We start from the raw sequence: 13,639 nt of genomic DNA, 5'->3' as shown, positions 1-13,639 counted from the left end.
TATCAATTCCAATGTTGCCTTGAAAAACGCTGGGGAAGTTTATGCCTTCGCCACAAATGTTGATGCAAAAGGAAAAAAAAAAAGGATTTTCTGTACTTTTTATAAACTTTGCCAAACTTTTCCTTAAGGAAGCCCCCTAAATCTGTCAGTGTTATCATAACTCATATCAGGATTTGGAAAGCAAATAACAACAAAAAAGTAACTATTTCCTCCATTTTTTTTCCCTCGTGAATAGGGGAAAGAATCACATAAAAGTGATAAAAATATTGCATTAAATCCTCTTTCTTTCTTTCTTTCTTTCTTTCTTTCTTTCTTTCTTTCTTTCTTTCTTTCTTTCTTTCTTTCTTTCTTTCTTTTTCTTTCTTTCTTTCTTTCTTTCTTTCTTTCTTTCTTTCTTTCTTTCTTTCTTTCTTTCTTTCTTTCTTTCTTTCTTTCTTTTCCTTCTTTCCTTCTTTCCTTCTCTTCCTTCCTTCCTTCCTTCCTTCCTTCCTTCCTTCCTTCCTTCCTTCCTTCCTTCCTTCCTTCCTTCCTTCCTTCCTTCCTTCCTTCCTTTCTTCCCTCCCTCCCTCCCTCCCTCCCTCTCTCCTTCCCTCCTTCACTCCTTCACTCCTTCCTTCCTCCCTTCATTTACTTCTTCCTTTACTTCTTTAATTCTTTCTTTCTTTCCTTCCTTCCTTCTTTCTTTCTTGGTAGAATTCACTTCATGCTTTAAGCCAAAGAATTCCATCTTACAAGGTTATTAAACAAGCATGGCCTCTTGCTGTCAAGTCAAACTAAATGCTCATCATGCAGTAGTGCTTTTGTGCTCCCAGTGATAATTCTGAAGCCTTACAAGTGTCTTTAGTTGTGAATCACAGAATCACAGAATGGTTGAGGTTGAAAGGGACCTCTGGGGGTCCAACCTCTAAGACTGAGGAGGGTGGGGATCTTAAGACAACATACATATTTTTCTCTGCTTGTGTTTTCCAGTGTTCCCCTAAGTTGCTATGCAGAAAGGGTTCTTTTTCTTCCATGTCATGGTATAAGACTGCATTAATAAAAGGCTGTCTATCATCTTCTTGATCCATTAATCAGAAAAGTTTAATCACAACATAATATGGCTCGTCCAAAAACTACGTGAACCCTTCAGTGCTGTGCACAGCAATTTGCATTTCTCCTACATTTTTTTTCCCTGAAAAACCAGATTCTCCAGCAGTATATTAAATCAAAAGCAATGAGCTGCACAGAATGACATTTAGTTACACAAAGTTTATAAGAAATTAAGGCACTGAATGCAGAGTGACTTTCCTGGAACTATCCAAACACAAGAAAATGTGAATAGAATTCTTGAAGATGAATGTGGCCATCTCAGTGGGTCACTTAGGGATCTCAGCATAAAATCTGAAAGATCCTGAGAAGATATTGTCACTGAAAGATATTGTCACTGGCTTTGTAAATGATGCTGTGGCATAGCAGTCTGTCAGAGGGTTACACAACCCAAATCGTTACAGGTGAGGATGTGAGAGGCTGGAAACTGCTCAGGAAGGGGAGCAGCTCCCCAGGCAACAAGAGCACTGCCATTTATAGAATCACAGAATCATGGAATCATTGTGGTTGGAAAAGACCTCTAGGATTATCTAGTCCAACTATCAACCCATGGCCACCATGCTCTCTAACCACATGACTCAGTGACACATCTCCACGGTTCTTGAACATCTCCAGGGATGGTGACTCCACCACCTCCCTGTGCAGCCTGTGCCAATGCCTCACCCCACCTCAGTACCCTGTCCTCAGCCACCACTGTGGCTGCTGGTACATCCCATGGTTGTGCTCTGCCTGCCGCGTGCTCTCTTGGCATCTCACCCATTCTGCCAAGCTGCAACCTGCATTATCATAACTCACAGCTCCTTGCATCAGCATCATCTTGTACTGCTCTTTTCTGGACAACAGGCCTAGTCCCTTGGGGGCAGCACATTTAGAAATGTCAGTTCTCTCCTCCCAGTACTCTGCAGATCCAGACATCTTCTCACTCACATCAGGAAATAACACAAGACTTAGGAACTGCATTTATTTTTGTATTTGATGCATCGTGGCTCATTTCTACATAAGCAGTACTCGGGCACTGAGCTGTCTGAAGGAGCATCTTCCCTTACAAAGCAGTTTTTCCGCATGCTTCCACTACAACACCACAACTCCCCTGAGCTGTGCTCATGTTGTTACACAGAGGGCTGACTTCAGGGTTTGGGTAGGTTTTTGCATCTTCATTTGAAAACATGGTCTGGAATTTGCTTGACTCACTCCTCTGAAAAAGGAGAGAGAGGTCATTTCTAGTTTCCCAATGCAGGAAAATGTATTGGCAGCTGTTGGTGGTGGGCATGAGCTTAGCTGGCAGCAATGGGAAAAGAGATGGAGGGAAATCCAGGCTGCAGCATTATCAGCATCGTAGCACTGCAGAGGTTTGTAACAGTGCAAGTAGTACTTACTGTTGTTTATTGGATTAAAAGGACTATGAGATGAAGACTGCTGGGGAGGAGTGACATATATAAGGCTGGCCCACAGTATCCTGTAATCCAACCATAAAGGTTTGTGTTCTGAAGGAAATCATTATCGAGTGTCTGGACTAGTTTTTACAAATATCAACTCCTTCAAAGCTGCTGGTAATAAATTAAGACAAAAACATTGTTCTGAATCCCTCTTAAGACGAGAAGATTTTCGTGAGTGGAGGGAGCGGAGTGAAAATTTGCACTAGGGAACATATGGCCACATTGCAAGACATTGCGACCCCCATAAAATGACTTATTTCCTTTTTATGGCTCTCTGAACCACAGAGTGAGCTCATCCTATGAGGCTGCCAGTGGCTAAACTGAACTGGAAACAGCAAAGCCCTGAGCATTGTTGTGCAGGGGTTTGTTGTTTGTGTAACTCTGCCATCCCAGGGGGGCTGGCCATTTATTCCCCTATTTGTTTCCTTCCCTGAATTGCCTTAATTCAACCAAATTCTGTCAGCACTTAAACCAAGGGGACCCTATTAAAGGCAAATGGACTGCGTGTTCTTCCTCTACAAATGCTCATCATTCAAACTGCCCAGCTGTGGGATGAAGTGGGAGTCACACTGCCTTAGGTAGTCTCTTGGAGAAAAAAAAAAAAATAAAAGAGGAAGCAATTACAATGGCAATTCCTCTGTCGGTGAGAGCCAGTTTCCTTCCACTGAGTTCTGTGTGTGGTTTGCACTGCTCCCACATTGTTTTGGTCATCCTGCTCATACCAATCAGAGGAACTACCGTTGTAAGATGTTTTTACATCATCTTCATGGAGACGTAGACTGGGAACAGAGCATTTCTGTGCTTGTGTCCCCAGTCTGGGGGCTGCCTACAATGCTGTGATTTAAGAAAATCAGTATGTATTTATAACTTATGCTATTTAGTTCAAGCAAAAAACTCTTTATAAGTTTATGGGGTTCCTCTTTATTTTGCTTGAGAAAACAGCTCCATATGGTGCAACGCATCTCCTTCAATTCATTAATTGCTTATTTCCAATGATAACAAAGTACTACCAAAAAAGCAAATTTTAAGGATTTGTGAGGCTGTGACTTGAGGAAATGTTACATCTGCTGCAGAACCAGAACTTGGAGCTCCAGAGGTTTTGCTGAGTTTTGAATGCTGATTTCAGTAGTGAAGTCAGAGGAGAACACTGCTAACATTTTAATTTAAAAGAATCTATATCTGTTTCTAGGAGTATGTGAACCATCCCAGGCCTTCAGTCTAACAGAAGGAAGAAATTTATCTGTGCAAGCTTCTCAAAGTGTTACCGTGCTGTTGTAAGACACATGTCTTAGGAAGAGAAGTCAGATGTTTGTGTGCTTGAAGCACCTTGCATTTCTGGAAAGTGCATTTTTCTGTATGTTTTGAAAACATATTAATGCAGAAGCTTGTTTGACGTAAGGTGATGGACTGCAAGTTCACTGAGATAGGAAATTGAAATTCCTGGTATTCTTCCTAACTCAATCTAAAATTACAATGTGACCTCTGGTAGAATAGGTCAAAAGTAGGGCCATATATGTAACTAAGGACTCACATGGAAATGTTGATTGTGGCAGCTATCATTACACAGCCTACTAATACAGAAATTACACACTGGATACGTAATCTGGCCTGTCTGTCACAGATGAATTCTTGCTTACAAGAAATTCACTGAGCTTTACAATGCTATTCCTTTTTAAAAAATTAATGGGAAAAAGTGTAGCTATTTCAAGTGAAAGAAAATAGGCTCTACCAGTGAGAGAAGCACATCTGTAAAGAATGGTGAAGACCATACATAACCTTTTCATTTCTTCTACAGGCTTATAAAGAAATTTGTGTTGTCTTTGTTGGAATTCTTCTGTTTGTCTGTCTTTGGGGAGGGGCTTTGGTTGGTTGGTTGGTTTTGGTGGTTGCTGGTGGTGTTTCATGGTGGGTTGTTGGTTTTTTTTTTTTCCTTAAGAAGATGAAGTTATAAGAACATTGTTTGGGTTTTTCTTTCTTTCTTTTTTTTTTTCTCTTCAGTCTTGTTTCTCTTCCCTTTGCTTCTTCTTTCCCCTTTGCTGTCTTTCTTCTTGGTTTCCAGCTCTACTACTATTCAGTGTTACTGAGACCGTCTCAGAGCAGGCACATGATTTTGTTTTGGTTGTTGTGACACAGTCAAGCACAAAGGAAGAAATCCTGAAGATTGGATAATACAGACAGGGCTATAGAGAGAATAAACTGAAAATTAGGGTTTGAAAGGTGAAGTAATATTAAAATGAATGGAACACTATGAAAGTTACAGCAGTGTCTCAATTTACTTCACTTTTTCTAATCTACAACACTTGTAGTTCAACTTAGTTTTCTTACCTTTTTAGGATTTGTCCTTACTTTGCATTTCTGTTCAGCTCTGAAGTCCTTGACATGTCCATTGCTCTGTCTTGCCATCAGTTACCAGCTGTGTGGGCGAAAGATAGAATTACAAGGATTTCCTTCAAGACTTCAGAGAAAAAACAAGCCAGAAATCAATATAGCTATATAGGCATATAGCTCTGATTATTGAGATAAGGGTATTTACATCTGAAAGCATTCCACCATGCTCTTCTAATGAATAATGAAAGTAGCTATATTATTCTTGTGGGTCTGGGTTAGCCAAATAAAATCTCTGGACTGTATGAAGGAACTTCTTCATTACTGTCCTGTGTTTATTTAATGTGTTTGGGAAAAACTGAGCACTTAAAGCTCAGAACTTTGTTCACATTTTGGAATAGTCATAACCTAAAGAACCTATGAATGCAAACCATTGACACAACTATTATATAAATTCCAAAGAATGGTAGTGCATTTTGTGTAAAGGTATGAAGCTCACCCATTTGTATCTCTCCCAAAACTAGATCTTCAGTATGAAATAATAAGCTAGGACCCTTTTTTGTCAGTGATGGGTGTTTTTTTCCCATTTATCTTAAACATGAAATGTGATATTTTACCCTCTGTTGCTATAAGCTTTAAAGCACAGCTTTGCCAAAGCCTTTTTGGGCTATTACCTAATTTTCTGTCAAACAGCAGTGTGTTGCATTATGCTAGGTAAGCACTATGGTTTCCACCCAAAAATCTGTCTGAACGCAAAACATAAATATCTTTGAAATCCTAGCTTAGAACTAATCTCAAGTCCAATGCCCAGCAAAAATTATTAAGCAGCACAGCCTCTGCTGGTTGTTAAAAATACATGTAACTGGCTTACATTTCATACTGCATGTACCTTTCTTGTGATGCTTCTCTGCTTTTTCTTGAAATTAGTTGAGTGTAAGCAAGTTCCATTCCATACAGCTGTGTTAACAAGGCATAATGTGATAAGAAGTTTTGTACTGCATAGAGTTGAGAGCCATTTCACATCCAGCAGTTCAGACTCACCAAGGAGATATGCTTTTTACTGAATCCATCTGCTCATCATCAATACTGAGAACAGAGAAAGATGTCATCACAATAATTGGTCACAGCATGATGATGAGCCATCAACATAGCCATAAAAACTAACCAAGATATTTTGAGTACAGATAGAGAAGCATTTGCATCAGCATGTACATGCCAGTGAAACCTCATCTACATTCAGTTCTGATGACCCATAGTACAGAAAGATACGTCAAACTGGAATAGATGCTACTTAAATGTTCAGAGGAGTGGAGAGCCAAGCCAAAGAGATGGGATGAGAAAGAATCAGATGCTTCAGTCTATAAAATGAAGAGTAACAGTTAGCATGATTTTTCCCTTTAAAGATGAGAAATAAAAATGATAAGAGTAATTTAATCTCAAGTTGTACTGCTACAGAACAAATCAATATAAACTGCTCAAGAACAAACTTTGGATAAAATTTAGAGTATTTCCAAACATGAAAGAAGTAAATGCCTGGAACATTCTTTCACTAGGGAGTCTGGGGGGGGTAAACAAATGATTGTTTTGGAGAGGATTTTAATCAGCCCGTGAAAATGATTGCCTGTAATAGTGGGAGACAAGTGTATGGATTTATGGACTCCTAAACTTTTTCCCAGTCCTGAGATTCTCAGGATACAGATGCAAGTAAATCAAATAAAAACAGATGGGCTGATTATAAAGCAGCTATGGAGTAACCTGATTGCTCAGTGGAAAGATATATGAATCCCATAGTGAGCTTTGGCTTAATGGCACTGCAGCACTTCTGTGTAAAAATGTAATAAATGGTACAGGGCTTGGTAAAATATTTGTCTGCAATAATTATGACGGTTTTAACTCAATGCAAAAACCTGAGATCTTTGACCCCTGCAGGTATATGAAAATTTACTGGATGATCCCTGCAGTACTTGTATTTTCCTAGATGTGTGTTGAAGTAGATGCAAAAGAATCTGTTATTTTATTAATACTTTCTTGAATACCACTCACTGCTATTTGCATTGCAAGAGGGAAAGACAACACTCATTGCCTTGAGGAGCAGAAGAAATCAAAAGTACATTGTGCTTTGTCCATAGAAAATCGACATCGGTGTTGCTTCCCAGTCCTGTGCTATAAAGGGACTGCAGAGGATTTTGAAACAAACTGCTTTGCAGACACTTGCTGTGCACAGGATCACTAAAAGCAGTCCTGGGACATCCTGTGGACATGGTATTATTAGGCTGACAACAGTTTTAAAAGCTTCATCAGTACTTCTTTAATGACAGCAGAGTGCTGCTTTTGAAAAAACAAAACAAGCAAAAAAAAAAAAAAAACCTAACAAAACCAAACACTGAAAGAGGTTCCCTTCAACATATGTTTTTAATGATTTCAAAAGAACGATTTCTAATTATCTGTGATGAGAGTAAGATCATAATCCTGCAGTCAACAGTTTGATGAATTGCTGTGTCTTCAAAAAGAGTCTGTTTCTGCACCTCTTCTAAAAACAGAGGCAAAAAGAACTCTTAGCATTTTCTGTAGAAAACATCAAGCTTTCACATGAAATCAGTAAGGATCAATTTCTGAAATTTTTACTAGACTGAAATTCTGAAATTCTAACAAGTCTTTTCTGTCAGCAAAGTGAAATTAAGAAGCAAAGCAGCATATAAACTGAACAAATCAAATCAAAACAGGCATCAGAGAGGATAAGTTGTTATGCCTGAATGGCTTATAGCTCTCCCAGTTAGTGTTATGTAAAGGTGACTTAGAATCACAAAATAACCAAGGTTGGAAAAGTCCTCCAAGATCATCCAGTCGAACCCACCATCATTATTTCCCCACTAAACCACATCCATAATCCTTCCTGGGATCACAGCATCACCCTGACACTTTCACTTGCTGTTGTTCATTACTGTAGAGTAAATCCTTTCAGCCAGATGACAACAGCACCTGTATTAAAACTTGCCAGTACTAACTGCCAGACTACCAAGTGTCCGTGGTATTTATTGCAGAATCAATGGGAGTATAAGAAGCACCAAAAAGATATGAGCAGTATCTTCTTATGCCACAAACTTCTCTCTTCTCTGTAAAATACTTTGTCTAGGGCCAACTTTCCCTGCAGTCACTCAACTATGTAAATCCAGATTTACTGCATCTAAAATAGTGTATCTATTGTCTATCTATCTGTAAAACTCAATCTTCCATGCTTACATGGCCCTTTGGCACACATATTCTGTAGTATATGAGTAATTCACAAACTTTTTTTGTATCTTGCTTAACACTTCAGTGAAGGAGGGTTTGGAAGAGCTGGCATGGCTTTTCATTGGCATTGCCTTTTCCACAAACTGCTGTGGAGATGACATGGAGGTTATGTTCATTCTGTTTTGCTTCTCTGACCTTATCCACAGAGCATTCTCCATAGTATGACAGATTGATTGGTATTTCCTTATACAATTCATCATGCAAAATGGTGATATTCCAAGTTACCTTCTCCATATCTTTCATGATCTTTACAATTACAATATGTTTCCACAGAAAAGCATTATTTCTCAGAAAGCCAACATTGCCCCCAGCTGTTATAGGAAGTGTTGTGAGACCTTTAGCTTAGCACTGGATGACTGCCAGTTCTGGGGAGATGAGATATGCCACCTGAATTTGAACTTACCTTCTTCCCCAAAAGGCAACATGGAGTTCTACGAGCAGAGCAATGTAGTCAAACACTGATGCAATTGAACATGTTCCCAAATTTATAAATATACCGATCTTAAATAAATTTCTGTTTGCTTTATGCTGAGCAACTAGAGAACCTCATCCCCCAGGTTCTGGGATTCCAATCCAAAGGCCACTGTAATCAAATAGGATCAGGCTATTATCCATTCAAGACTGCAGCACAAAACCTTAGATACTTCAATAAACAAGCATAAAATTGTATTTAAATAAATTACAATTAGACTTACAAATTAGATTTTATAAAGATACTCTGAAAAGGTTTCTCTTGGTTCTGTAGTGCCTCAGTTTGACTGCTAATAAGACATCATATGGGATTATTTAAACAGACAGAACAAATCTGTTTATTTGCTGGAGTTAACACTATTTTTGCTTGATACTTCTGTTGCTACAGATTCTAATTGGACTAGTACATAGTCTTGTATTAAAGAAAATTGATGTCATTCTTATAACACTAAGACTTACTTTCAGATAAATAGATGATGTTGTAAGATCTCAAAAAATTTACTTAAATATGAGGAAAGATTGGACTACAAGGGAGTAAAATAGTGACTATTAATCCAGAGAATATTTGAAGTGAAAAGAAATCTGTATGTCTGTCTGAAGAGAAGCCTGGCTTCTGACCATAGATCTGAGCATTTCAGGTTCTTCAGCACCACGAAAATGAGCTAAAAATACAAGAGGATTTTATCTGTGTGACCCATCTGCATGACAGGAGCTAGTTTATGTGTCCATTACTTTGAGGAATATAAAAGTGCAATAACATCTTCAAATGCAGACAAAGGGAGAGAATGGGAGGGAAGAGTAAAATCTGTTGTCTGTGTTTGAAATAGAACTAGGTCATAGATTGCATTTTCAATTTAAGAACAAGTAATTCTTTTCTTGTTTATTAGTGATGTCAAGTAACCATATATAGCTACGTATAGACAAAGACAGGGTTGTACAGGGGCAGCAATTATTAATGGACATCACGAAATGACAAATAAAGAGCTTGTTTGAAAGCAGTATTCATTGCACACAGATGTCTGAACCATGGGCAGATGTCTTAAATTGTCTACTCAAAGCGCTTTTGTACTATCACAGTAATCTAAATTGCTTTGCATTTGGTTCCAGATACTTTCACAGACTGTTCTCCACTGCCCATAAATTCCTATCCTCAAATTTTAACTGGACTGTAAGGACCAGATTACTTCCTGGTGTATCTCTTTGTCTTAATTCATCTCATTTCTATTGAGCTGATTTGATGCAGCCAAACAGTTGAAATGATATTACCAATTATAGGAAATCTCACCCCTAACTACATGTGTTATGGTCCTGGTTCGGAGGAGGACATGCACTGCCCTTGAACCACCATGCTGAAGGACATGACACTCAGAAAGCACAGCAGGAAGAAGATGGGTGGAAGCATGGCTTTAAACTGGAAAAGGGTTGGTTTAGACTAGATATTAGAAAGAAATTCTTTACTATGAGGGTAGTGAGACACTGGAACAGGCTGCTCAGTGAGGTTGTGGATGCCCCCTCCCTGGAAGCATTCAAGGCCAGGCTGGGTAGGGCTGTGAGCAGCCTGGTCTAGAGGGAGGTGTCCCTGTCTATAGCAGGGAGTTGGGATGAGATGATCTTAAAAGTCCCTTCCAACCCAAACCATTCTACGATTCTATGATTCCATTATAAATTATAACTGAAGTGGTAGTCTAATCTTTTTTCTAAGAACCTTTTCTCACTGAAGACCACCTTTCACCGGTTTCTCCAGGACATAGGTCCCTGATATGAGCTCTTTCATGCCTAGCTCCTAACACTACGAGCACTGTGTGTGCTAAACACTATGTTCTTCACAAGGTCATGGTTGACACTCCTGGGGCAAGGCTTGTTTCAAATGTCCTTCCTGTACCCTATTCAGAGAATAAAGGACTACCATAGCATGACTTATAAAACTTTAATTCGAAACATTTCTTCTTTTAAACTTGTCAGTCCCTTGTTTAATCTGTGAGTTGTCAGCTAAACTGACAGTACTGCCCCATACAGGGGGGACCCCCAAGAAAGCTCTGAGACAGATGGCTTCTAGCTCTCTGGAGATCTGAACTGTACTGTACTCCCAGAGCAGGACTGTGCCTAGTAGAAAATCAAGTCAGTGATGATTTAGGAAATCATTCATATCCCCAGAGGAGGAATATCTTTCAGCAGAGACAGCCCAGGCTAAGTTGCTAAATTCTGGTTAATGGCCTCATTCTATCTAATGTGTCTGTTCTTGCAGTTAGTGCTAACAGATGAAGAGTGTATTTTCTATCTCCCCATATATTTATTTATTTAGCTATTTTTACATGGAAAATATTTGAACTAGCCTCGCTCATAAAGACACTGTCTAGGAACAGATTCATGGTGGGAAGAGGATATAGGGTTCGACAGATAGGGTACTACATTGAATAAATATTATTTTGCATTGTAACCCTGCAAAGAAAGTGAGCAATAAATTTTCTGGTGGACATTTTATGTGGGTGAGACCGCAAAATCTCTCTTGGTTTTATTATTCCTATCAACAATGAACTATCTATTATCTAATATGAGAAGTGCTGTTAGTTGGACTTTATTTATCATGCATTTTTGCCTTCAAAATGCGAAGTTAAAACAGCTTTCAAAGAACAGTTAGCATATAGCCCTACTAGACTGTACAGACATCCTTTTCTTCTTAACCCAAGTGTCATGACACTACATGACCTCACCGTACTGCTCAGCCACTGTTTGCTGTGGGAGAACTATCAGTTACCAGGCAGGATGCTGGTAACACTAAGCCATGCTGATACTGGAAAATTAAACACACATGTTTGCAGACAGTAGTAATCCCAGAAAGTAACTTCTTCCTGTTCTTACCCTGATACTAATGAAAGTGCCAGAAGGAAAACTTCGTCATTCTTGACGATTTTGGCCATAGAATTTGAGTAAAGTCTTCTTGATTTCAAAACCTGTTAGAAATAAAAATTGTGATGGACAAAATGTCTTACTTTTTAATTAAGTCAGCTGACAATTTGGGTTCAACTGGGTATAAATAGTCTTGGATTTATATGTGTTACTTTATTGCCCAGAGTCACAATTACAAATCAAGACAGGAGTGCTACATAACAAAAGAAATTTAAAGTAAATAAATAAACAGAGAAGTAAACATCTCTGGGAATTAATCTACAATTGGATAAAACCAGAGAAAATAAGAATGGGATGAGCAGACAGAAACCATGGAAGTAATCTAGATGGGTAATGCTTTCAGTACTTTTGTGATAAACCTGAGTTGTAGCAGGACTACTGTAATTCTCCTTCCACTTTGATATGTGGTTACGTGTCACCATGACTCTAAATCTCCTAGACGCTTTTTTAGGAAAAAAAAATATTCTCAGAAAGACTGGAGAGGCATTGGCACAGACTGCCCAGGGAGGTGGTGAATTCACCATCCCTGGAGGCGTTCAAGAACAGTGTGGATGTGGCACTGAGGGACGTGGTTAGTGGGCATGGTGGGGATGGGTTGGGTTGGACTAGATGATCTCTTTTCCAATCATAATGATTCTATTATTCTATGACTCTGTTAAAACTGCAAAAACTGAATGAGGTGCCACCAGGATCCTACCTTGTGTGTGCATTGGCACATGGAAGGATTTGTGGAAACCCAGCTGGAGTTTAGGGTAGAAAAACATAAGGAGCTTGGACAGCTAACATAGAACTGATGTGATGGATATGTCAACAGTGCAGATCTGCTTAAATGTCGGGTAGATTTCATGCATGCTAGAGGAAATCTCAGGCACATCCCTGCTGGTACTTAAATCAAGTTCTGGAAAAGTATATTAACATTTTTGTAATATTTTCAATATTGACTGTACTGAGAAAATAGGCTTAATTATAACATTAACTAATCAAGCAATAATAAACACAATTTGCAATGCAATGTTTAAGCCCTGACTGCACAATCATGGTTTTATCTTCAGAACAATAATTAGTGGATACTATATAAATAGTGATGGCTCTTAAAAAAACTCCTCGTAAAGCTAAAAATTCATCAGATTAGGTAATTTCAAGAGGAAATAATAGGAAAACAAGCCAGGTGGGGGTAAGCTTTTTGTTTGTTTGTTTTCTGAGGTAAAATTGAGTATCTCAGAGCAAGCTAAACTTTGTTTTTACATTTGATTTTATTATCTTTTCAATACTTTTGAAGTACTGAAATAAGGACTGCTGCAACATTTAGCTTCAGAATAAATGCACCCACTTGCCTGAAACGACCTTTATCAATAGTTACCCGTTTTAAGAACAAACGCTGAATAAACTTTGGAATAGGTGCAGCCGCCCGGCGGAGCGGAGCAGAGCATCCCCACAGGAGGGTCTCAGGCTCCCTCTCCAGGACGCTGTTGTTAATTACAAAACCTGCAGCTCTGCCCTCTCTCTGCCTTCGCGTGTGCGGAGGAAGGAGCAAAACCAGACTGTCACAGCATAAACCTAAGACAAAAGGATTCCCAATATAAAATGCATAATAGAGAGAGGGTTTTTTTTGCACACCTCACCTCTCAAAGAGTGGCATGTGCTGTTACAAAGTCAATATTATTTATTCCCTGTAAAGTTATTAGAAAGTACAGAAAAAAATAGAGAAATAGCTCCCAAATAAGTAGGGAAATCAAAGCAACGTTTTTGGCCACAAAAGTGGAGAAATGAGAAATGCCACAGTTAAGAATCTATGTGCACAGAGTGAATGATGGCTGTCCTTGAAGACAAGGAATGGTGAATTACTGCACTCAGTTACATGCAATAATCAAGCAGTGATGGATTTATTATTGTGTATGCTATTAATATTGCTGTAGTAACACACAAGCTGGCTACATTCTGGACATCAGCATCTCAGCTTATCAGTCCCAGAGGTGTCACAAATCCAAGCATCACCCACAGTGATCGGAACGCACCCACACTGGTGATGGTGGGAAGCCATTTGAACCCAAGGCCATAGGTTTAACTTCTCTGCCTTCAGCAAGCAGCAAATGCAGGGTCCTCATTTCTGATCTGCTTGCAAT

This window comes from Gallus gallus, chromosome 3 (assembly GCF_016699485.2).
Source record: "Gallus gallus isolate bGalGal1 chromosome 3, bGalGal1.mat.broiler.GRCg7b, whole genome shotgun sequence".
NCBI lineage: Eukaryota > Metazoa > Chordata > Aves > Galliformes > Phasianidae > Gallus > Gallus gallus.
The sequence above is the reverse complement of the archived record's forward strand: the minus strand, read 5'-3'. Positions refer to the sequence as shown.